This window comes from Urocitellus parryii, chromosome 1 (genome assembly GCF_045843805.1).
Source record: "Urocitellus parryii isolate mUroPar1 chromosome 1, mUroPar1.hap1, whole genome shotgun sequence".
NCBI classification, from domain to species: Eukaryota; Metazoa; Chordata; class Mammalia; order Rodentia; family Sciuridae; genus Urocitellus; species Urocitellus parryii.
The window spans coordinates 125,244,316-125,267,890 of record NC_135531.1 but is presented as its reverse complement, the minus strand read 5'-3'; the positions used below and the strand labels follow the sequence as shown (position 1 = coordinate 125,267,890).

Genomic DNA, 23,575 nt, shown 5'->3' with positions numbered 1-23,575 from the left:
CCACATCAATAGACTTAAAGACAAGAACCATATGATCATCTCGATAGATGCAGAAAAAGCATTTGACAAAGTACAGCATCCCTTTATGTTCAAAACACTAGAAAAACTAGGGATAACAGGAACTTACCTCAACATTGTAAAAGCTATATATGCTAAACCTCAGGCTAGCATCATCCTAAATGGAGAAAAATTAAAGGCATTCCCCCTAAAATCTGTAACAAGACAGGGGTGCCCTCTATCACCACTTCTATTCAATTTAGTTCTCGAAGTACTAGCCAGAGCAATTAGACAGACAAAAGAAATTAAAGGCATAAAAATAGGAAAACAAGAAGTTAAATTATCGCCATTTGTGGATGACATGATAATATACTTAAGAGACCCAAAAGTGTCTACAAAGAAGCTGCTAGAGTTAATAAATGAATTCAGCAAAGTGGCAGGTTATAAAATCAACACGCATAAATCAAAGGCATTCCTGTATATCAGCAACAAAACCTCTGAAATGGAAATAAGGAAAACCACTCCATTCACAATATCTCCAAAGAAAATAAGATACTTGGGAATCAACCTAACAAAAGAGGTGAAAGATTTATACAATGAAAACTACAGAACCCTAAAGAGAGAAATAGAAGAAGAACTCAGAAGATGGAAAAATGTACCCTGTTCATGGATAGGCAGAACTAACATCATCAAAATGGTGATATTACCCAAAGTTCTCTACAGGTTTAATGCGATGCCAATCAAAATCCCAACGGCATTTCTTGAAGAAATAGATAAAGCAATCATGAAATTCATATGGAAAAACAAAAGACCCAGAATAGCAAAAGCAATTCTAAGCAGGAAGTGTGAATCTGGAGGTATAGCGATACCAGAGTTCAAACTGTATTACAAAGCAATAGTAACAAAAACAGCATGGTACTGGTACCAAAACAGGTGGGTGGACCAATGGTACAGAATAGAGGATACAGAGACTAATCCACAAAGTTACAACTATCTTATATTTGATAAAGGGGCTAAAAACATGCAATGGAGGAAGGATAGCATCTTCAACAAATGGTGCTGGGAAAATTGGAAATCCATATGCAACAAAATGAAATTGAATCTCTTTCTCTCACCAGCCACAAAAGTTAACTCAAAATGGATCAAGGAGCTAGATATCAAACCAGAGACACTGCGTCTGATAGAAGAAAAAGTTGGCTACGATCTACATATTGTGGGGTCGGGCTCCAAATTCCTTAATAGGACTCCCATAGCCCAAGAGTTAACAACAAGAATAAACAAATGGGACTTACTTAAACTAAAAAGTTTTTTCTCAGCAAGAGAAACAATAAAAGAGGTAAATAGAGAGCCTACATCCTGGGAACAAATTTTTACCCCCCACACATCAGATAGAGCCCCAATATCCAGAATGTACAAAGAACTCAAAAAATTAAATAATAAGATAACAAATAATCCAATCAACAAATGGGCCAAGGACCTGAACAGACATTTCTCAGAGGAGGACATACAATCAATCAACAAGTACATGAAAAAATGCTCACCATCATTAGCAATCAGAGAAATGCAAATCAAAACCACCCTAAGATACCATCTCACTCCAGTAAGATTGGCAGCCATTATGAAGTCAAACAACAATAAGTGTTGGCGAGGATGTGGGGAAAAGGGTACACTTGTACACTGCTGGTGGGACTGCAAAATGGTGAGGCCAATTTGGAAAGCAGTATGGAGATTCCTGGGAAAGCTGGGAATGGATCCACCATTTGACCCAGCTATAGCCCTTCTCGGACTATTCCCTGAGGACCTTAAAAGAGTGCACTATAGGGATACGGCCACATCAATGATTATAGCTGCACAATTCACAATAGCTAGACTGTGGAACCAACCTAGATGCCCTTCAATAGATGAATGGATAAAAAAATGTGGAATATATATACAATGGAGTATTATGCAGCAATAAGAAACGACAAAATCATAGAATTTGCAGGGAAATGGATGGCATTAGAGCAGATTATGCTAAGTGAAGCTAGCCAAGCCCTAAAAAACAAATGCCAAATGTCTCCTCTGATATAAAGAGAGCAACTAAGAACAAAACAGGAAGGAAGAGCATGAGGAAAAGACTCCCTGTAAACAAAGACAAATGGGGGGAGAGAAAGGGAGAGAGAAGGGAAAGGATTTGCAAATGGTAGGAGACCTTCAATGATACACAAAAGTATAAGAGGTTATGATGGGCAAGGGGGAGGGGGGAAAAAGGGAGAGAATTGAACAACAGCAGAGGAGGCAGAGAGGGAAGGTGGGAGGGGAGGGGAGGGGGGATAGTAGGGGTTAGGAAAGGTAGCAGATTAAGACAGTCACTAATATGCCATTATGTAAAAATGTGAGTATGTAACAGATGTGATTCTGCTATCTGTATTTGGGGTAGAAATGGGAGTTCAAAACCCAATAGAGTCAAATGTATGAAAGATGATTTATCAAGAGCTCTGTAATGTTTGGAACAATCAATAAAAAAAAAAAGAAAAATAAATAAATAAATAAACAAGCAAAAAACAAAAAAAAAAATAAATAAATTATGAATTTCAGATTTTAGAGGTGCATCATTAATAGAGTAAAAGGACAAGCCACAATGTGTGAAAACATGTCTGCAATTTATACTGCTCACAAAATACTTTTATCAATATGTAAAGAAATCCATTAGAAAAATGACAACTCAAAATAAGTGGATAAAAGTTATAACACTCACCAGATCAAAGAGATCCAAATGGCTAATACACACACACACACACACACACACACACACACACACATATAGATAGATAGATAGATGATTAACCTCGTTATTTATCAGAAAAATGCAAATTAATATCATAATGTGATTCCATTATACCCTACCAGAATCCTTGAAATAAAAATGGCTATCTTATCAAGTCTTAGCAAGGCTGGGGAACACTGATTTCTCATATGTTTATGATGGAGGTATACATTAGCAAACCACTTAGGAAAACTCTTCAGCAAACAGCAATATATGTATACTTTTAGATGTATATACAGAAAAAATATGTAATATGTGCACCAAAAACCATACAACTATATGTACACAACTGCACTCATAAGATCCAAAAATCATAAACAACCAAATGCCCACAAACTTTGATAATTAATATACAGCATTATGTCTAGATTGCTATAAAAACGTGTATGGACAATTCTGTTCAACATATGGCTGAGTCTCACAAAGCAAGTATTGAGCAAAAAAAGCCAGAACCCTTCCCTTCCAAAAAAATGCATACTAAGTGATCCCAGTGGTTATACTTTGGAAGAGATAGAGGATAGTGGCCAAGAGAGACATGCAGGAGCTTCCAAGGTACTGGCGATGTGCTCTCTCCTGATTTCCGTGATGATTATGTAGTTCTGTTCACTTGTGGGTAAGATGTACACTTACTTTGTATTCACTTAACTGTGTGTGTGTGCATGTGTGTGTGTGTGTGTGTAATATTACAGCAAGCTTTTGTTTAAAGATTGAATGTTTGAATAATTGGGCATAAACCAATGTGGTCAATTTCTAAAGGACAAAGTGCTAACATGCATTAAGAGTCTAGACATTTTCATATCCTAGGGTGTGGAAATTAGGTCAAAAATAGAAAATTATCAGATATTTCTTTTAGGTTTCTAATTGTGTTAAATAAACTGTTGAATTATATTCAACAAAACCTTTTTGAGTATTAAAAGCTGAACTGATTTGAGTTTTTCCTTTTTAATGCAGTTTTTGTCAGTACATTATAATTATGCATAATAGCGAGACTCATTGTGCCATATTTGTTACATGTGCATAACATAATTTGATTAATCTTATTTCCCCATTTTTTTCCTGGGGAGAGCACGAACACTGTCTCCCACTACCACAAATTATACAGTTGAATTTCCTGCATTTGGGGAAATCCCAGGGGTCAGCACATCTGGAGTACAATGGGTAAGCCTTGCCCTGGGAAAACCACCTTTGTGATCATGGTATCTCTCCTGCCAGGTAATTATCATTCCCCCATTTTTATTATCCTAACTTTGTTTTCTATAGCAACAACACTATGTAAGTTGTGGTATTTTTTAAGAGCAGGGGACCTGCGGGTTCTTATAATTGGCCTGATTCTGGGCGTTAAGGAAGTATGGATATGTATGGTACTGTATGGTACCTCCTATTGTTTCATGTTTAGGTTTCTGGCAGGGGGATGAATTATTTTATTCTGTCTGTCTAGCTCCCCTAATTCTGTGATCCAAAAGACCTTTTGAGTCTGGGAGCTGACTTGCTCTGTCATACATTTTTGCAGAGACAGCCTTTAAAAAAAATTTTTTTTTCTGGAACATTTTCCCATGGAAAGCAGCACTAGGTGGAAGTATCTGGGTATCCAAGAGGTGATCCAATGGTGAATCTAATTACTCTCTTCTGGGTCGTATCAGACTAAGCACAAACTATCATTAACCACATGAATTCTGAATCCAGGAAGTTACTAATGTGCAAAATATGGTGTTTGCAACTCAGGTGCAGTTTTAATTTTTTCTCTTTAGAGGCATAACCAGACGGAGTAGTAGGATAAGTAGGATTATGCCAGTACTGGCAGGATTTGAACTTTAGGTGATAAGACTGTTACAAAGTAATTTTGTACATAGCCCTCCATCCTGCTGGGGACAGCACGAACACTGTCTTCCTATAAATGCTCATCTACTCATGCAGTAAAGCTAAATACTGTTGCCATTTAGCCACCAACTTTGATTTTTACATGTAGAGATCTGGAGATGATAAAGCTGAATCTCTTTTAAAGAATAACTTCCTTGGAGTCAGGGAGATGTTGGTCAAAGGACACAAAATTTCACTTAGGAGCAATAAGTACAAGAGATCTGTTGTACAACATGGTCACTACAGTCAGTTAATGTGTTCCTAAAAATTGCTGTGAAAGTAGATTTTAAGTGTTCTCATTATAAAAAGTAATCAGAACGTGAAATATGCATGTTAGTTAACTTCATTTAGTCGTTCCACATAGACACATTTGAAAGTGTTGTTTCTGATAAATACATACAATTTTTATTTGTTAATAGAAATAAAGAGAAAATGGAAAAAAAAATATTTCTGTTGAGTATGTACCTTGACCCAGCACAGGGATATTCTTTTTACGACCTTACAGGGTACTTAATAAAACCCTATTTCTAGGCACAACGTTGTCAATGGTTACATGACTTGTTCAAGCACATTTTTAGTAATTAGTAAGGTCAGATCAGAATCCTCATCTCTCAACGCCAAACTAATTTTTCTTTTTTGATGGACCCTTGTTCTCCTCTTTTCTATAATGTTGTTAGACTGGCCTTTCCCAACATTTTGACAGTGATTTTCTGTAGGTGGGGTGACAGACTTGATTTTCATAGCCCTGAAGGCGTGCTACATCGACCCATGGAGTCCAGCAGCACACCCAGCCCAAAGGAGGCAGGCTGCCTGGCTTCCCTGCCCACCTCCCTGCCCCCTCTGCAAAAGGCACAGCTGATGCTTCCAGGGCACTCTCCTGGTGACTGGAGTGGAAAGACACAAAGAAGTCAAGCTGAGCAGCTTTTAATGCTTCTAATTGCCACGCATTGTATACCTACTTTCCCTCTAGAATTGACATTCATTTTAGGAAAGGGCAAAGAAAGTTCAGTTCCTCACAGTACATCCCAAATTTCTTGATTGGAGGAGTTAGTTCTCAGAATTTCCAGCTGTGACTCCTATGTGACTTTCAGGATCTCTCCCCAGGGCAGTCTGTGGGGAGCATACTGAAGTCACACTCAGCCTGCCATCAGTGTCTTTATTTGAACCTGAAAACTGCTCAACAGTGAATCCTTTGAGGACAAGGGCAACAGTTGACTAGCTTCCAGATGCTTGGCATAGTGCCCAGCATGTAGTAGGTGATGGTTAAAGGATTGCCGTGTAAGTCACTGTGCTGTCACCATTCCTTTGCCAAGCACTTCTGAGTCCTCTGCCTGTTAAATTTTCAAGCTTGATAGAATTTGAATAAAACACACACAGTCCCCAATTTACAGTGGTTCAGTATAACAATTTTTCAACTTCCTAATTATCCAAAAGCAATACGTATTTACTTTGATTTTGAATTTTGGTAGTTACCAGAGCCAGTGAAAAGCCATACCATAGTCTCTCATGACACTGGGCAATCAGCCCATGACCTGGAGGTGGAGAATCAAAGCTCTGCAGTGTGTATGTTGCTAAGCTATGATGTTCTGCAGGTTAGGTGTATTAAATGCATTTTTGAACTGCAGTATTTTCTTCTTACAATGGGCTTATCAGGACATATCCCCATTACAAATTGAGGAGCATCTGCAGTTGGAATAATGTAAGTAGAAATTTCACATCCCATTTTACAGGTGAAGAGTCTGAGGCACATGATAAAGCCAAGAGCTACATAAGCAGAACCAAAGGACGAAGGCAAAGACGGATCAGAAGTTATCAACAGAGGCTGGGGATGTGGCTCAAGTGGTAGCGCGCTCACCTGGCATGCATGCAGCCCAGATTCGATCCTCAGCACCACATACAAACAAAAGATGTTGTATCTGCTGAAAACTGAAAAATAAATGTTAAAAAAAAAATCTCTCTCTCTTAAAAAAAAGAAGTTATCAACAACTCTGTTCCCTCTTGCTTGGAGGATCCCCTTCCATTTCTCTGTCTGGTTCACTTTTTCTTTTCTTCTTTCCAATCCTACTATTTCAGAAGTTCCTCTTCTCTTAAACCAGTCCTGAAGGTACCGGCAACACAGTGTCAAAGATGCAAAAGCCCCTTGGTAAGGTTTGGATGTGGATGTGGCTTGTCTCCCAAGGGTTCATATATTGGAATTGGTCCCAGTGACTGAGTAGAGGTGGAGGGACCTTTAAGAGTTAAGGTCTAGTAGAAGGTGACTAGGTCATGGGTACCCCCTTCAAAAGGGATTAATGCCATCTTAAGAGAGTAGATCAGTTCTTGAAGGAGTGTGTTAGTTCCCACAAGAGTGGGTTTTCTCAAAAGAATAAACCTGGACTTTTTCATTCTCTTGCTTCCTGTCTCACCATGTGACTTCTCTCACCCTCTTATGTGCTCCCACAGTAATGCCATATACCATGTTGTGATGTAGACCGAAGACCTTTACCAGAAGCAGAACTGATGGGGTTTCCTAGTCTTTGACTTTCAGACTCCAACACTGTAAGCTAAATAAGACTCTTTTCTTAATAAAGTTCCCAGCATCAGGTATTCTCTGATAGCAACACAAGTGGACTAAGACACCATGTCTTTATCAAAATAAGAACAAAGACCAAAGTGAAGAGGAGTGAAGTACTCTCCCACTTAAGTTCCTGATGTTTCTTGGTCCATATGTGTCCCCATGGGGTTGTTGGAGCATAACAGAAAAACAGTATGGACTTGTGGAATTTTTAATAAACATAGACCACCAATCCTATGCTGTGGATTATTTGGGTAAGACAAATATGCTGTCTTTTTGGAGTCCACAGGATTACACCCAGTGGGTAGGCCCTTGTGGAATGAATGAAAGCAGGGCTAATGAGTGTTTTACATTATTTCATGAGTACTCTCCATGTGCTAAACACTAAGTTCAATGGGTTTCATGCATTATTTGAAAATGAATGGTAGGCAACAGAGCTAGAGAGTCAAACCATGCCCATGTCTGTTTTATTCTAAGGCCCAAACAATTAGAAAAAAAAAAAAAAGAAAAATGTGTGACATAAACCAAGTCAAATATATGACACATAGTAGGCAGCATGGTTGAGTGGAACAAATCTGGATTTGGAGTCAGAAGGACAAGGGGTTGTGTCTTACAGTGTCCACCTCTAGTTGTCTGTGATGATCAGCCACAGGGGTGAGTCCATGTCAAAGCACAGCCTTATCAGGCAGAAACTACTTCCTTCTTAGTATCTGAAAGAAAGACATTGATAGAATTCCATTATACTTATTTGACCAAAAACATCCTTTTTTTCGGCCAAGCACTCTTCCAGAATCTTAAGAAAAAGACTGAGATGGACAGATCTGCAAGAATCAAATAGCTGATTAATAATACCATTCTCACCGATAACACTACTAACATGACCGCTCTGTGTCCTTCAGTACCCTATTCAGAGCCTCTTTTCTATTTTATGAGGGAGAAAACCATAGCTCACAGCTCCATAGCCAGGGACTTGATCCCAGGCCCTGCTTTCTCACGCTCCTTCTCAGGAAAGCACCCTCCACCCAGTCCAGACTTCATTTAGGTGGACCAAAAGGTGTCGTCTGAAGATGAGCTTTGATGAGACTCAAAGCCCTCAAGACCTGAAGACTCTGTTTAATTGGGAAGCAGTCTCAATTAAGATAACAGAATTATTCTAATCCAACTCATACAGTCTCTGGGCCTCCCAGATCTTCTGCTAATAAAAACTTCTGTTCTGATCATTGTTTTCATGGGATTGTCTTTGCTACATTGATGTAGCTGTGTCACTGTAGTATGCTGGTTTTAACTGTTTATAAGGAACGAGCAGGGAGTAAGGAAAGCATAAGACATGGCACACCTGGAGTCTGCTAATAGTGGGACACTGTGAAGACCCAGAGCACTCGGGAGGGAAAGATAAGATCAGACAGAGACAGCTATGTGGCAAGGACCACCTGACAGGAAAAGGGGTAGTGTGACATTATGTGAGGGGAATGAAGACCTTGTTCCCTGGGCTCTCCCTCTCTGCCTGTGGCCTTCACTGGATAAACACAGCCAAAAACCAGTGAGCAAGGCTGCCATTGGTACGGTCAGCCTCCTAGCCCTGCACAGGGTGGGGAAGGGTAAAGGATATCTGAAGGGCAAACCTAAGACAGCCAGCCCAATCAGGAATGCACTCTTGTTTTCAAATATCCAGACATTAAAGGTTAGCATAGATCCTTTCAGACACTATTCAAAGTTGTTTCCTGTGTAATATATGCCTTCACAAAGTATGTGATTCTGTTCTGCTTGTGTGGGTGTGTGTGTTTTGTAAACAGTGTGGTACAATATGTATTGTCGAGCAACTTTGCTTTTTCACTCCACAATATGGCTTGGACTTGTTCCATGTCAGCAGGTAGAGACCTAAATTGTATTGAACCTCTGGGCGGTGTTCCCAGTGTGGTTGAAGAAAGGATTATTCTCCAGTATTCTAGTTCTCTCCCACTCTTCCTGGGCACACAGGAGCACAACAGTTTCTACCCCATTAAATTCAGGTGTGTCGGTGTGATTGCCTTTGGTCAAGAACATAAAAAACAAGTGTTGGCTACATGTGTCACTCACAGGCAAAAGCTTTCAGAGTCAACACACGCTTCACCATCTCTTTCTTCCTTTGCCACTGAGACTAGTGAGGTTCTAGGGTCAGCACTGTCTAGGCTGCTATGCAATTAAAAATGTTCTAGGGATGGGAAAAGGAAGGAATAGTGGAATGAAAGTGACCAAATTATCCTATGAACATATAGGAGTGTACTTCAGCGAATTTGACCTTTATGTATATCTATAATGCACTAATTTAAAAAAATCTATAAATAGATGAAAGACCAGTAGAACAGAGGAAAGGGAACAGAGAAGAGGGGAGGGAAAGAGGAAGAAGTACTAGGGACTGGATTAGAGCAAATTAGATCCCATGCTTGTATAATTATGTCAAAATTAACTCCCAATATTACATATAACTATAAATCACTAATAAAAAATGTTGAAATGTTCTGTAAGTCATATTTTTAAAATTTAAATATACACAAATTAAGTTTAATAATACATTTTCTTTCACCAATTTACCCAAACTACTATCATTTCAACATGCAATCAATATTAAATATTACTAGTAAGCTATTTTAAATTTTTTATTAAGCTTTGAAGTCAGTGTGTACTTCACACTTACAGTGTATATTAATTCAGACTAGCCACGTTTCAAGTGCTCAGAAGCCACATGTGACTATGGCCACCATTTAGAATAGCACAGATCTCCCCTAATCTTAAGATGACACACAGCTGAGTCCCCAACCAAACTGTGCTGTCCCAACATTGTGACTGAGAAGCCTTTTATGTTTTCTGAAGCCATCAAGATGTGACTGTGGTTTGCTCCCACAGAACTCCTTGCTTATGCAGATAAACACAGACATCATGATTCGTTTTACCATTCCCAATGGGTGGGCAAACATTTGTTTCTAATTTTTTGCTGTTATACAATGTGTCAGTGAATTTCTTTATGCTCAATTTTTTGTTCCCATATACAACTTTTTCTTTGGGATTATCCCCCAAGAATAAAAGCATATATACTTTTCTTATATTAACATTTTTTTCAAAAAGGCTGTCCAGAGCAACTTTACAAATTTTCATTTATGTCAAAAGTACATAAAAGTATCCATTTTGCCTGTTTCTTTACCAGTATCAACTAATTTATATCATCTAATTTTCTTATTTCAAAGATTTGCTTTTCTACTTTTTATATCCATCTCTGATATCATGCTTGACACAATCTAACATCATGCATTTTTATCCTGATTAAGTTTTTTCATAAACTTCATTTTTAAATTGTACCATAAAAACATGATATAGACATTAAAAGTCAATTTAACCATTTTATTCATGTTTTGGACATTCACATTGGGATTATTTCCACATTTTATTGTACATAATACTATAATGAATGTATTTATACATGCAACATTTTGTATATATTAGTTATTTTTTTCTTAGGATAAATTATAATAGTGTAGTTGTTGAGTCAATATACCCCTACCCTGTGTTTACAGTTCTTGATCTTTGCTAGCAGATTCTGTTTTTCCAGAAAAATTTCTAGCAATTGCATTCCTGAAAGGGCATTTCAGATTTTTAGATGACAAATGTTGGACATTTGCCACATGAAGATGTTCTTAGATGCATGATCATGTCTAGTGCTTATGAGGGTCCTGCAGGTTGGGACAAGGGGAAATGACCTGTCTGGGGCCACAGCTAAGTGAGAGGTGCTGACATTTGAACCCATGAATAATAAATTCAGGCTCTTTATTTTGCCTAATATGTCAACTGTCTCCTTTATTGTCTATGGAGAAATAGCCTTCCCCTTGATTCCCATTTCAGCTGTAACACTTGGTTCCAAATGATTGGTTAGTTTAGATCTTCAAGTTGAGAAAACTAATATTAACGATGGTTTATGTAGGAAAAACCTCCTCCGTGTTTGAAACAGAGAACATTAAACTATAACTTCAAGATTCCAGGAGAGGGCACTGCTGGCCCATGATATACCTCAGAAACAAACAGAAGAGCTCTCAAAGAGAGGCTGAGAATGTTTTAGATGGTTTCCCTGGGAGAGAGACCTTCCCTTCCACTGAAGGAATATTAAAGTGGTGGCGGGTGTACAGAGCTGTTTTCCAATGAAACTCATTGGGTTTCTCTATTTGGATGATTTATCTACACAAACCAACCACCTGATTTCACAATGACTGGGGAGCCATGATAAAATAGGACTCAAACTCCTTGAGATGGAAACCATCACAGATATTTGTGAGCATCGTTCTCACTATTGCCAACAACAATAAAATGCAAATTATGGGGAAAGAGGGCCAAATGCAAAATGTCTTTTTAGAGTTTGACAGAGTGGAATGTGTCAGAAAAGATCAGGAACAATCTCTCCACATTTTTATGTTTTATTCCTTGGACACTGTTGATACTCTGTAGCATCAGCTGAAAGCAGAATGATGGTTTGTGCTCTCTGAAGACATCCCTCCCTGTGGTGATCTGAGATCCTTTCTTGCCTGTATCATGGCCATACCTTTCTTATTAGTTTTTCTTCTCCCATTGCCACATTTCCGTCCCTGCTCACCCCTTGACCATACGCTGTAACCTGAATGAACTTTCTAAGAAAAGAACTGAATCCCATAGAATTTCTACTCAAAGCCCACCAGTGGTTTCCCACAACTTAGAAGATAAAAGCCTTTATCATCTCATGTCCTAAGCTACCTTCAAAATCAAGTCTCCTCCAGCTTTCTCAGCCCCATGTCATACCACTCGTCCTGCAGCCCTTCCTGGTATTCTGTTCCAGCTACACTGATTGTCTTATCTTCTGCTGTGGCCTAAATGTGTCCTGTCTTCCAAAATTCCTATGCTGGAAACTTAATCTCCAATGCAAGTTAGAAGGTGGGACCTAGTGGGAGGTATTGAGATCATGAGGTCTCTGCCCTTATCCACAGGCATATGCTGCCAGGAATGGTTTTGTGGAGGTGCATTAGCTCTTTCCTCTCTTCTTCCATGTAAGGATACAATGCTCCTCCTCTCTGAAGGATGCAGCCTGGGTGCCATGTTGGATCCAGAGGTCGAATTTACAGGCACCATGATCTTATATTTCTCAGCCTGCAGAATTGTGGGAAATCCATATCTGTTCTTTACAAATAACCCAGTCTTCTGTTACAGCAGCACTAAATGGACTAAGACATCTTACCCCAAATGTGCATGCTCTTTAAGACCTCAAACACTGTTTCCATATTCTTCATTCTGCCTGCTAGGTTCTTCACCATTTTATTTAACTCACCAAATTCCTGTTTATTCTTCAAAATCTAACTAACATCTCACCTCTGCTTAATGTCTTTCCCAAACCTCCAGATACAGATAAAGTCACTTGTATTTGTCAGAGTTCTCCACAGAAACAGAACCAATAGGGAACCAGGGAAACCAGTAGCATAGCTCTGTCCAAGACCAAGGGCTTGAAAAACTGGAAGTGAGTGGTGCAAGTCCTGGAGTCCAAAGTCCTGAGATTTCCTGTTTAAAGTCCTTGATTTCTGTTTAACAATTTTTATTGGCACATATTAATTGTACACATTAATGGAGTTCAGTGTGATATTTTATATGTGCATATAGTGTGCACTGATCAAGTCCAACCTCTCTTTTCCTACCCTTCCTCCCCTAACACATCCTTCCCAATTTCTAGAATTCACTATTCTATTTTTAAGTCGACCTGTTTACCTTCTACGTATGAGAAAGAACATTCAGTACTTGTCTTTTGGTGTTTGGTTTATTTCACTTAACATAATATCTCAGTTTTATCCATTTTGCTTCAAACCACAAGATTTTTGTGTTTTTTTGTGGCTGAATAATACTCTATTCTGCATGAATACCATATTTTCTTTATTCACCTATGAATAGGAAGCTAGGCTGAACATATCTTTTTTTAAAAGTTTTTATTGATTTTTTAAAAAATAAATGACAATGGAATGAATTACAATTTTATTATACATACACAACACAAATTTTCATACCTATGGTTGTATATAAAGTATGTTGACACCAACTCGTGTCTTCATACATGTACTTTGGATAATGATGTCTATCACATTCCACCATCCTTGCTAACCCCCTGCCCCCTCCCTTTCCCTCCTACCCCTCTGCCCTATCTAGAGTTTGTCTATTCCTCCCATGCTCCCCCTCCCTACCCTACTATGAATCATAGGCTGACCATATCTTAGCTATTTATAAATAGTGAAATAATGCCAAAGCAAACATGGATGCACAGGTATTTCCTGGGCATGCTGATTTCGTTTCCTTTGGATATATATATACCTGGGGTGGGATTGTTGCTAGCTAGGTCATGTGTTAGTTCTTTTGTTGTTATTGTTCTTTGTTTGTAATTTAGAAATCTCCATACTCTTTTCCATAGTGGTCATACTAATTTACATTCCCACCGATAGTGTATAAGAGTTTCTTTTTATCCATATTGTCTTCAGCACTTGTAATTTTTAAAAATATAGTATCAATTATAACTAGGGTGACGTGAAATCCTATTTTGGTTTTGATCTGCATTTCCATGGTGGCTAATGATACTGAGGATTTTTGTCACATATTTGTTGGCCATTTGTATATCATCTTTTGAGAGGTATCTATTTAGATAATTTACCTATTATAAAATTGGATTGCTTGTATTTTGTTTAGTTTTTGAGTTCCTTACACATTCTGAATATTAATTATCTTCTGTCAGAGGAGTACCTGGCAAATATTATCTCCCTTCTGTAGGTTGTTGTTTTCTCACTCTGTTTATTTTCCTTTTCTGTGCATAAACTTTTTAGTTCGATGTAACCCCATTTGTCAACTTTTCCTTTTTATTCTATGCTTTTGGACAAAGTCCTATCCAGAAAATGATTGTTTGCACAATGTCTTGAACTGTTTCTCCTCTGCTCAGAGTTTTGGGTCTTAGATCTTTCACCCATCTTGAGTTAATTAGTGTACAGAATGAAGATATAGGGGGAAAATTTTAATCTTCTGCATCTGAATATTCAGGTTTGTCATCACCATTGGGTAAAGAAGCTGTCCTTTCTCTAATGTATGCTTTTGACACTCTTGCTGAGAATCAGCGGGCTGGAGATTCCTGGGTTTGTCTCTGGGATCTGTATTCTTATCCATTGGTCTATGGGTCTGTTTTTATGACAACATCATGCTGTTTTGGTTACTATGACTGCAGTGCATCTTCAAACCAGGTATTGCAAAGCTTCTAACTTTGTTCTTTCTACTCAAGACTGATGTGGCTACTCTGGGTCTTTCATATGAACTTTAGGGTTGTTTTTTCTAGTTCTGTGAATGATGTCACTGATATTTTGATGAGGATTGCATTGAATCTGTAGATTGCTTTAGGTAGTATGGACATTTTTTAATGTAATTTTTTTATTTATATATGACAACAGAATGCATTACAATTCTTATTACATATGTAGAGCACAATTTTCATATCTCTGGTTGTATACATAGTATATTAACACCAATTTGTGTCTTCATACCTATATTTTGGATAGTAATGATCATCACATTCCACCATCATTAATTACCCCATGCCCCCTCCCTTCCCTTCCAACCCCCCTGCCCTAACATTATTAATTCTTCCAATCCATGAGCATAGAGGGGCGTTCCATCTTTTAATGATGTCTTCAGTTTCTTTCTTCAGGGTTTTGTGATTCACATTACAGCATAGATGCATAGGTTCCAGCATAGGTGCATAGGTGCATAGTTCTTCTACTTCATGGATTGTTTATTCCTATGTATTTTATTTATTTTCTTTTTATAAATACTGTGAATGGGATTTATTTTATGATTTCATTCCCAGCAAATGCATTATTTATGTATAGAAAGCTATTGATTTTTGTAGTTGATTTTGTATCCCAATATATTACTCAATTTACTTATCAGTTCTGATAGTCCTTTGGTGGAGTCATGGGTTTCTCTATATATAGAATATTATCTGCAAACAGAGATAGTTTGGGGCTGGAGATATGGCTCAAGCGGTAGCGCGCTCGCCTGGCATGCGTGCGGCCTGGGTTCGATCCTCAGCACCCCATACAAACAAAGATGTTATGTCCACAGAGATAGTTTGACTTTCTCCCTACTTATTCATATTACTGTTTTTTATTTCTCTTCTCTAATTAATCTAAAATTTCTAGTACTATGTTGAATGAGAGCAGTCAGAGTGGATTCCCATGTCTTGTTCCTGATCTTAAAGAAAATGTTTTCGGCTTTTCTCCCTAGAATATGATGTTGGCTGTTTGTCATTATAACATTTATTATGTTCAGGTATAATCCTTCTATACTAATTTGTTCATAAATTTTATCACGAAAGGACACTGAATTGTATGAAATGGTTTTTCTGCATCTATTAAGATGATTATATTCTCATTTTATATATTACATTTGTTAATTTGTGTATGTTAAACCATCCTTGCGTCCCTGAATCATGGTGAATGATCTTCTTAATATACTGTTAAATTTGATTTGCTAGCATTTTGTTGAGAATTTTCACATCTATCTTCACCAATAGTTTTATTTTTATGTCAAATACTTGTCTGATTTTAGTAACAATGTAATGCTAGCTTCATAAAATGCTTTCCTAAGGGTTCCTTCCCTATTGGTTCTTTGGAATAATTTGATGAGAATTGGGCATATTTCTTCTTTAAAAGTTTGGTACACTTCAGCAGTTAAGCCATCCAGTGATGGGCTTTTCTTTATCAGAAGACATTTTGGTACTGACTCTGTCTCATTAATTGTTATTAATCTATTTAAGTTTCTATGACTCCATGTTTTAATTTGGTAGATTATATATGTTCAGAAATTTGTTCATTTCTTCTAGGTTTTCCAATTTGTTAGCAAATTATTTTGCTAAATAATCCCTTTGTAGTCTAACTGAATCAACTTGTAATATCTTGTTTTTTATCTCTTGATTGTATTTATTTGGGTATTCTCCCTTTCTTATTCTTGGCTAGTTAGTAAAAAAAATTGTTGATTATTTTAATCTCTTTAAAAAAAACCAACTCTTTGTTTCATTAATTTTTTGTATTCTTTTTTTTTTCTTTTTCCTTTTTTTTCTTTTATTTCTGCTTGACTCTTTGTTATTTCTTTTTTCATAATAATTTTCAGTTTGGTTTGTTCTTTATTTTCTAAATCATGAAGATGTACCATTAGGATTTTTGTATGAAATATTTCTTTTCTTTCAATGTAGACACTTACTGCTATGAACGTCCCTGTTAATACTGCTTTTTCTGTCTCATTTGTTTTGGCATATATTTCCATTTTTATTTGTTTCCTGAAATGTTTTAATTTCATTTTTGATCTTTTCAGTGACCCATTGTTTGTTTAAAATGTGTTGTTCAGTCTCCATGTCTTTATATAATTTCCAAAATCTCTTTCATTATAGATGTCTACTTTTATTACATTGTGATCAAAGAAGTTATGGTGTACAATTTCATTTTTTTTTTCATTTGTTAAGCCTCGTTTTGTGAACTAATATATAGTCTATTTGAGGGAAAGTTCTATACACTGATGAAAAATGTATATTCTGCAGCTGTTCTTTTTTAATATTTATTTATTTATTTTTAAGGTGTAGATGGACATAACACAATGCCTTTATTTTTATGTGATGCTGAGGATTGAACCCGGGTCCCACCCATGCTAGGCGAGTGCTCTACTGCTGGGCCACAATCCCAGCCCCTCTGCAGCTGTTTGATGGATTATTCTGTAAATGTTATTTAGGTTTATTTGATCTATAGTATAATTTAACTCTGATGTTTCTTTGTTGATTTTTTTTTGTTTGCTTGTGTTTTTTTTAATTTTTTAAATTGTAGATGGACACAATACTTTTATTTTACTTATCTGTTTGTTTGTTTTTATGTGATGCTGAAGATGGAACCCAGTGCCTCACACATGCAGAAGAGTGCTGTACCACTGAGCTATAGCCCCAGCCCCAGCACCTGCTTGTTAGTTTTTTTGATTTGAATGAGAAAAGTGATAAAGGTAGGTTGCTGAATTATCCAACTGTTATTGTATTGGAGCCTGTCTCTTCCTTTAGATTCAATAGTATTGTTCTATAAAAATTGGGTGTTCTGGCATAGGTGCCTGTAGATTTAGAATCATTCTATCTTCTTTTTGAATTGATCCCTTGATCATTATATAGTGACCATCTTTGTCTTACAGTTTTTGTGTTTTTAAAGTCTGTTTGTATTTCTATATAAGTTTAGCTACTCCTGCTCATTTTAGTTTTTCATTTGCTTGGAATATCATTTTCCATTCTTTTACTTTCAGTCTCTGTGTGTCTTTACCAGTGAAATTAGTTTCTGGTAGCTTCATATTGTTGAATCTTGCTTTTAATCTACTCAATCAGTCCAACTTTTAATTGAATAATTTAATCCATGACATTCAATGTTATTATTGATAGGTAAGGACTTACTCCTGTTATTTTGTTTATTTTCTTCTAGTTTTTAAATATTCCTGTTCCTTGTTCTTTTCTTCCTGTCTTGTTCATCTTTGTGGCTTGGTTTTTTATTGAATTTATAGTGGTTGATTCTTTTACATGAAAAAGTAATACATACTTTTTCATAATACATACATATACATACTTTTACTCTTTCACTTTTGGATGTAGGACTCTCTTAATTGTCTTTTGTAAAGTGGATTTGGGAGTCATGAATTTTTTCCATTTTTACTTGTCTTGGAAGGACTTTATTTCTCCCTCATTTCTTGCTGGCTATCTTATTCATGGTTGTAATTATTCTGTTTCAAGATTTGATAGATAGCATTCCTTTCCCTGTTTGTCTGCAGGGTTTCTGCTGAGAAATCTGCTATTGGTCTGGTGGGGATACTCTCAAATTTGACTTGGTGATTTTTTTCATGCAGATTTTAGAATTTTTGTTTGATTTTTGGACTTTTGATAGCTTGACTATAATATGCTATGGTGTAGGTATTTTCTGATTATGTCTACTTGACATCCTATATCTTCCTGTATGTGGATACCCATATTTTCCCCAAGATTAAGGAAATTTTCTGCTATTATTTCATTGAATAGATTTTCTATGCAATTAATCCTTTTCTTCTCATCAGGTATTCAATGTTGTCCCACCCAAAGGTCTTGAATGCTGTCTTCATTCTGTTTTTTTTCACTTACTTTTTTTTTCTGTCTGTCTGAAATATCTCAAAAAATCCCATTTTGTAGTTCTGATATTCTTTCCTTCCACTTGATCTAGTCTGTTCCTCAGGTTTTTTATGTCTTTTGTTTGATTTATTGAGTTCTTCATTTGCAAAATTTCTATTTGGTTCTTTTTCAAGTAGTTATTTCTGCACTGACTTTTTCATTCATAGCCTGCATTTTCTTCCTAATTTTATTTAACTGTTTTTCTGCTGCTTTCTCCCTTTCCTGAATCTCATGGAGCTTTTTAAAATAATCATTTTTTTGTAACTCTTATCAGGCATTTTATCCATATCAATTTCTCTGGAATCTGTGGCTAGAAAGTTGTCATGTTCTTTTAGAGATACCATATTACCATTTTCCCCCTGTTTTTAATGCTCCTACAATAGTTTTATCTGATGAATCAGATATTTCTACCACCTTTATGAGGTGACCTTCTTGGTCAGTGGCTGACTCCTGAATATGTGTCTATAGGTGTCAGTTTGTTCTTCAATGTTGGGTTTATTTCCAGATAGGCACCATACTGTAGCCTCCCTGTAGCATCTTTGGCTATGATTAATGACTTTGGGCATAGTGTCTACCATGGCAGAGTTAGAAAGATCTACTTTCTCTGAGTGCCATGAAAGAGAGAATTCTAGCAGTGTAGATAGGTGTGTTGCAGACAGCAGTGAGTATGGGGAACCCACTGTGTGCCTACACCTACAGTGAGAGTGGTGGCCCCTACAGGTGACAGTGGTTTCTTCAGGCACTGTTGATGTCAGCTATGCTACTGGCTAGGGCCTCTGGCACTTGAAACCTCAGAGGGGTGAAGATTCTAAAGTATTTTTTTCTCTGACCAATCAGTGGTTCAGTTCAGATACTGCATGGGGAAAGTCAGTGGTGGAGAGTACAGTTCCTCCTCTGTGGCACCCACACCCAGTTCTGACAGCAGTATGTGTCAGACAAAGAGTGGGATTGGAATGGCAGTGGGAACCATGGTGTTTCTCTTTGCTGGTAGTAGCGCATGCCCAGGAGCAGGGCTATGACTAGCCCTGGGCAAAATTTCTCTCATGTCTCCTTGACCCTGAATTCCTGGAGGTGATATGATAGCTGGAGCAGGGCTTTTCTTCTCTACTTACAACTCTTTTAGAAATACATGGAGATTCAGAGTTTCTCTGGGTTCCTACAGAATACCCCTGTTTGCAGGGCAGCATGAGAATCAGTGTTTCTTCTGCACCGTGTCAGTAACAGACACCTGTGCATGGCTCAGTCATGCATTCAGTCCTGGTCCTGGTACTACACAGCTGCTCATATCCTTGGCCTCAGAGAGTAATTACCCAGATATTCTGGTTCTTGAGGGCATAGCTTTCTTTTTCTACCCATGTCACAACACCTGTCCTTTATAGTACAGGGCACCAACAGGTTTAGGTCATAGTCACTCTCATGGATCAAGTTGGGTTTACAAGGCAGTGCAGTGGCATGTCTATGGAGTTCAGAGATGGAAATATGTAGGGTTTCTGACCCCTAGAGCAATCCAAATATTGCTTTTCTCAAGATGGCTCCTGCCTACAGCTTTCTTGGTGTTTACTGGGAGACGTTAGATTCTTCTACAAAGAAAAACTACTATGCAGATTTCAAGTTACTTATTAGATGTGGTGTAAACCTGGGAAGTTTTTGAGACTTTTTAGTAGCTAGGATTGCCAATGTCCACACCAATGGAGTTTGGTGGGACTCTCTCTTTCAATTTAGTGGGACTTTCTCCTTAATGCTGGAAAGGGGAGATGTTCCCTCCCGCAACTGTAAAACTAGAGTGGCAGATGCTGGAATGTTTTGTTTCTTTTCTATGTTGTTGTCCGAGGTCTCTGAATCTTACAAAGGTCCACTCTCTCTATTGCTGATTTTCAGTGTTTTCCCATGGTCACTCACCTCAAAATGCAACAATATATTTTTACCTTAGTTCTTCTTTGTGGAGGGGAAGGTGACTGCTGAGTACCTCTATTCTATAATCTTGAATCCCCAAGAATCTTGATTTCTCATATCTAAGGGCAAAAGAAGATGGACATTCCAGCCCAAGAAGAGTGAGCAAATTTGACTTTTTGTTCTCTTGAGGCCTTTAATGAATTGGCTGGTGACATTGGATGACAGAGGATTCTTCTTCACTCAGTTTACTGATTCAAATGCCAATCTCTTATGGGGATACCCTCACAGATATCCCCAGAATTAATGCTTTACCTACTATTTGAATATCCCTTAATCCATTCCAGTTGACACCTGGAGTTAACCATGACATCACTCCTCTGTAGATCCACTCACAGGTGATCTTACGTTCATATCATGCTGCTATTTCTACCTTTGTGTTTATCAGCTGCTCTTAGAAAAGAGCTCCAACAGAAAAGAGACCATATCTCAGTCATCATTTAATTTCCAAATCTATGCTTATGGCTGACATGTAATCAACCTGTAATAAACTATTATTGTTATTTGCACTTGGATAGATAGAGAGGTTTCCCGTGAACTTCAATTTCTAGCCATATGTATCATTCTAAAATCTTTTGGAGGTCCTGTGACAACATTATTCTTAATTTTATCATTCACTCTTAAGATAATGTTTGCTTATGCTTACTTCTATTTTTTCTTTTTCTGGGTAATTTAGTTTCAACAGAAGGAAAGAGGATATATGAGGCTACAATTTGGGCCAATGCCAACATAGATTTTTTTTAAAAAAAGAAATGGAATTTAAATGAGAGGAGGGAGACTTCTCAGTGAGTAAAAAGGACATCCTGCTTCTAGCATTTCACAAAAGAAAGCAGAACAATTAAAGTGGAGAGGAGAACAAGGATCCTTGAGAGCAGTTTTGTCACACTCTAGAGAAGAGAGATGGAGTTAGAAAGGAGGGAAGCAATGATTTTTGGCATTTCTTCTTTATACAACTTCCATTGCTTCCCCAGTGGCAGACATTAACATGGGTGAAAAACAATTGTCAAGTTTCTGCCAACTCCCCCCATTCTTTCATGTGGTTATGAGTCCTGAATGATCATTCCATCTTCAAGTGTAGAAAGTCACTAAAGGAAACATTATTCATTCCGAGATCTAGGAAGACTATCACTTCACGATGTACACTGTTTTAACAAGTTTTGAAACTCTATCCTGGTCCTGTATCACACAGTCATGACCAACAGCCTCCATAACCACAGAGTGGCATAGGCCTGCACACATACAAACACAGGGTCTCACAAATCTAGCATTCTGCATGGCCTATGATTCCATTTTCCTACTGATGGTTGGAGTCCTTGTGTTTAGATGAACCATCTGTCTTCCAAATAGCATTACTAGTGCTTCAATCACGTCTCTAATAATCACTTTCCCTAAACACATTAGTGGGAAATGATGTAAAAAAATAATTAAGCATAACTACTCAGTGCATTAGAAATTGATGGTATCTATGTTTTATAAATTAGAGACATGTAAAAGAAAGTGATTATTCTCACATCTGATTGCTACAGAAAGATCTCTTAATTATCACAAAGCATTCATTCCAGGAACAGGAATATTTGAGAAGTTGATGTTTAAAAGGAAAAAAGTAAAGACTTTAAACAAAAGAGCTACTTAGAAAAATGGAGGAGACAGAGTTACTAGAAAGGTGAGAGGGAAAGTAGAAAAGGAGATTATACCAGCAACACCTGCTTCTCTATTGGGGAAATATAGTCTAGAATATATTGGCACAGCCCCTGTGACTCAGGAAACTCATAGACATTTGATCCTAGAAGGCTGATTCTGGCTCATAGTGAAATCTTCCCATAGCCTTAGACACAACTTTTTCATATTTATCACTAACTTACCTGTGAAAAATATGTTATCCTAAAGTAGGTAAGTAGAAACTTTATTCACTACTATGCACCAAGTTCAAACACACAGCCAAGGTCATGGAGCAACAGCTCTCAAGAGGAGATGACACTTTTTGGGGCAAAGTACTGCTCCCTCACTCCTTCAGGGCATTTCAAGCTCACACATTTTTTTCCCAGTGAACTGAATCTTATTCATGGACATAAACTCTGAGGAAACTACTAAACAAGATGTATGGTGAAAATGCCTGTGTGTGTGTGTGTGTGTGTGTGTGTGTGTGTGTGTGTGTGTGAAAGAGAGAGGGAGGGAGGGAGGGAGGGAGAGAGAGAGAGAGAGAGAGAGAGAGAGAGAGAGAGAGAGAGAGAGAACACTAGCATGTTTTTCCCATACTAGTTGAATGCCCAGTGGGAACAGGAAATTGGACTGGGAACTATGTTATTTGCTCTTTGATTATGAAATATGAGAAGAAAAGGTAATTTGAGTTCAAAGGTCCCAATGTTAAATGAATCTATAGCGACATTTGGCTTTAGATAAACCTCATTTATTCAAGCACATAGGATGAAAACTCTATGGAAACCATGAGAACATTCTACAAGACTGGTGAAGAAGGGTCTTATTATTCTATGCAGAGGAACAACAACACTTTGAAGATAATCTACTACAGAATAAAAGAGTTAGAAAATTATTTGTATGCATAATAGATGCCAGGGGAAGTTGGGCATAGTGGTGCATGCCTGTAATCTCAATGGTTAGGGAGGATGAGCAGGAGGATAGTGAGTTCAAAGCCAGCCTTAGCAAAAACAAAGTGCTAAACAACCCATTGAGATCCTGTCTCTAAATAAAATACAAAATAGGCCTGGGGATGTGGCTCAGCAGTTGAGTGCCCCTGAGCTCAATCCCTTGTACAAAAAAAAAAGCCACATAATATGGTTTTTAAGAAACAGAAACAGCAATTAATAAGGTTAGAATAAACTAAAGTGAAAAGACAACATGATAAGATGGAACAGAAGACAACAGATTACCATCAACTGAAAGTACTGAATTAAGTTTAAGTGGAAATCATTAAAGATCAGAAGTTGCAGGGAAAATCAATTTAGTTATGTAAGGAATCAATGTTTAAAAATATTTAATAATCAGAGGAATAGAATAAATACTTAAATGGAAATTATAATATATAGAAGGAAAACAGAAAGTAGACTGTTAGCAATTATAAGATTTTTCTAAGGAAAAAAACCCTGAGAATTGCTAATACTAAATCAATAATAAAGAACATAATAGAAGAAAGTTGTGCAGAGCTTTTTAAAAAGATGGACATTAA

General features: G+C 37.4%; 1 non-coding gene across 1 annotated transcript; it reads right to left on the bottom strand.

The window, feature by feature from the left end:
• Positions 1–3,859: 3,859 nt before the first annotated feature.
• LOC113198099 (U1 spliceosomal RNA) lies at positions 3,860–4,023 on the bottom strand. Its single transcript, XR_003302800.1, has one exon. It is a non-coding gene; the product is annotated as a U1 spliceosomal RNA (small nuclear RNA).
• Positions 4,024–23,575: the final 19,552 nt, after the last annotated feature.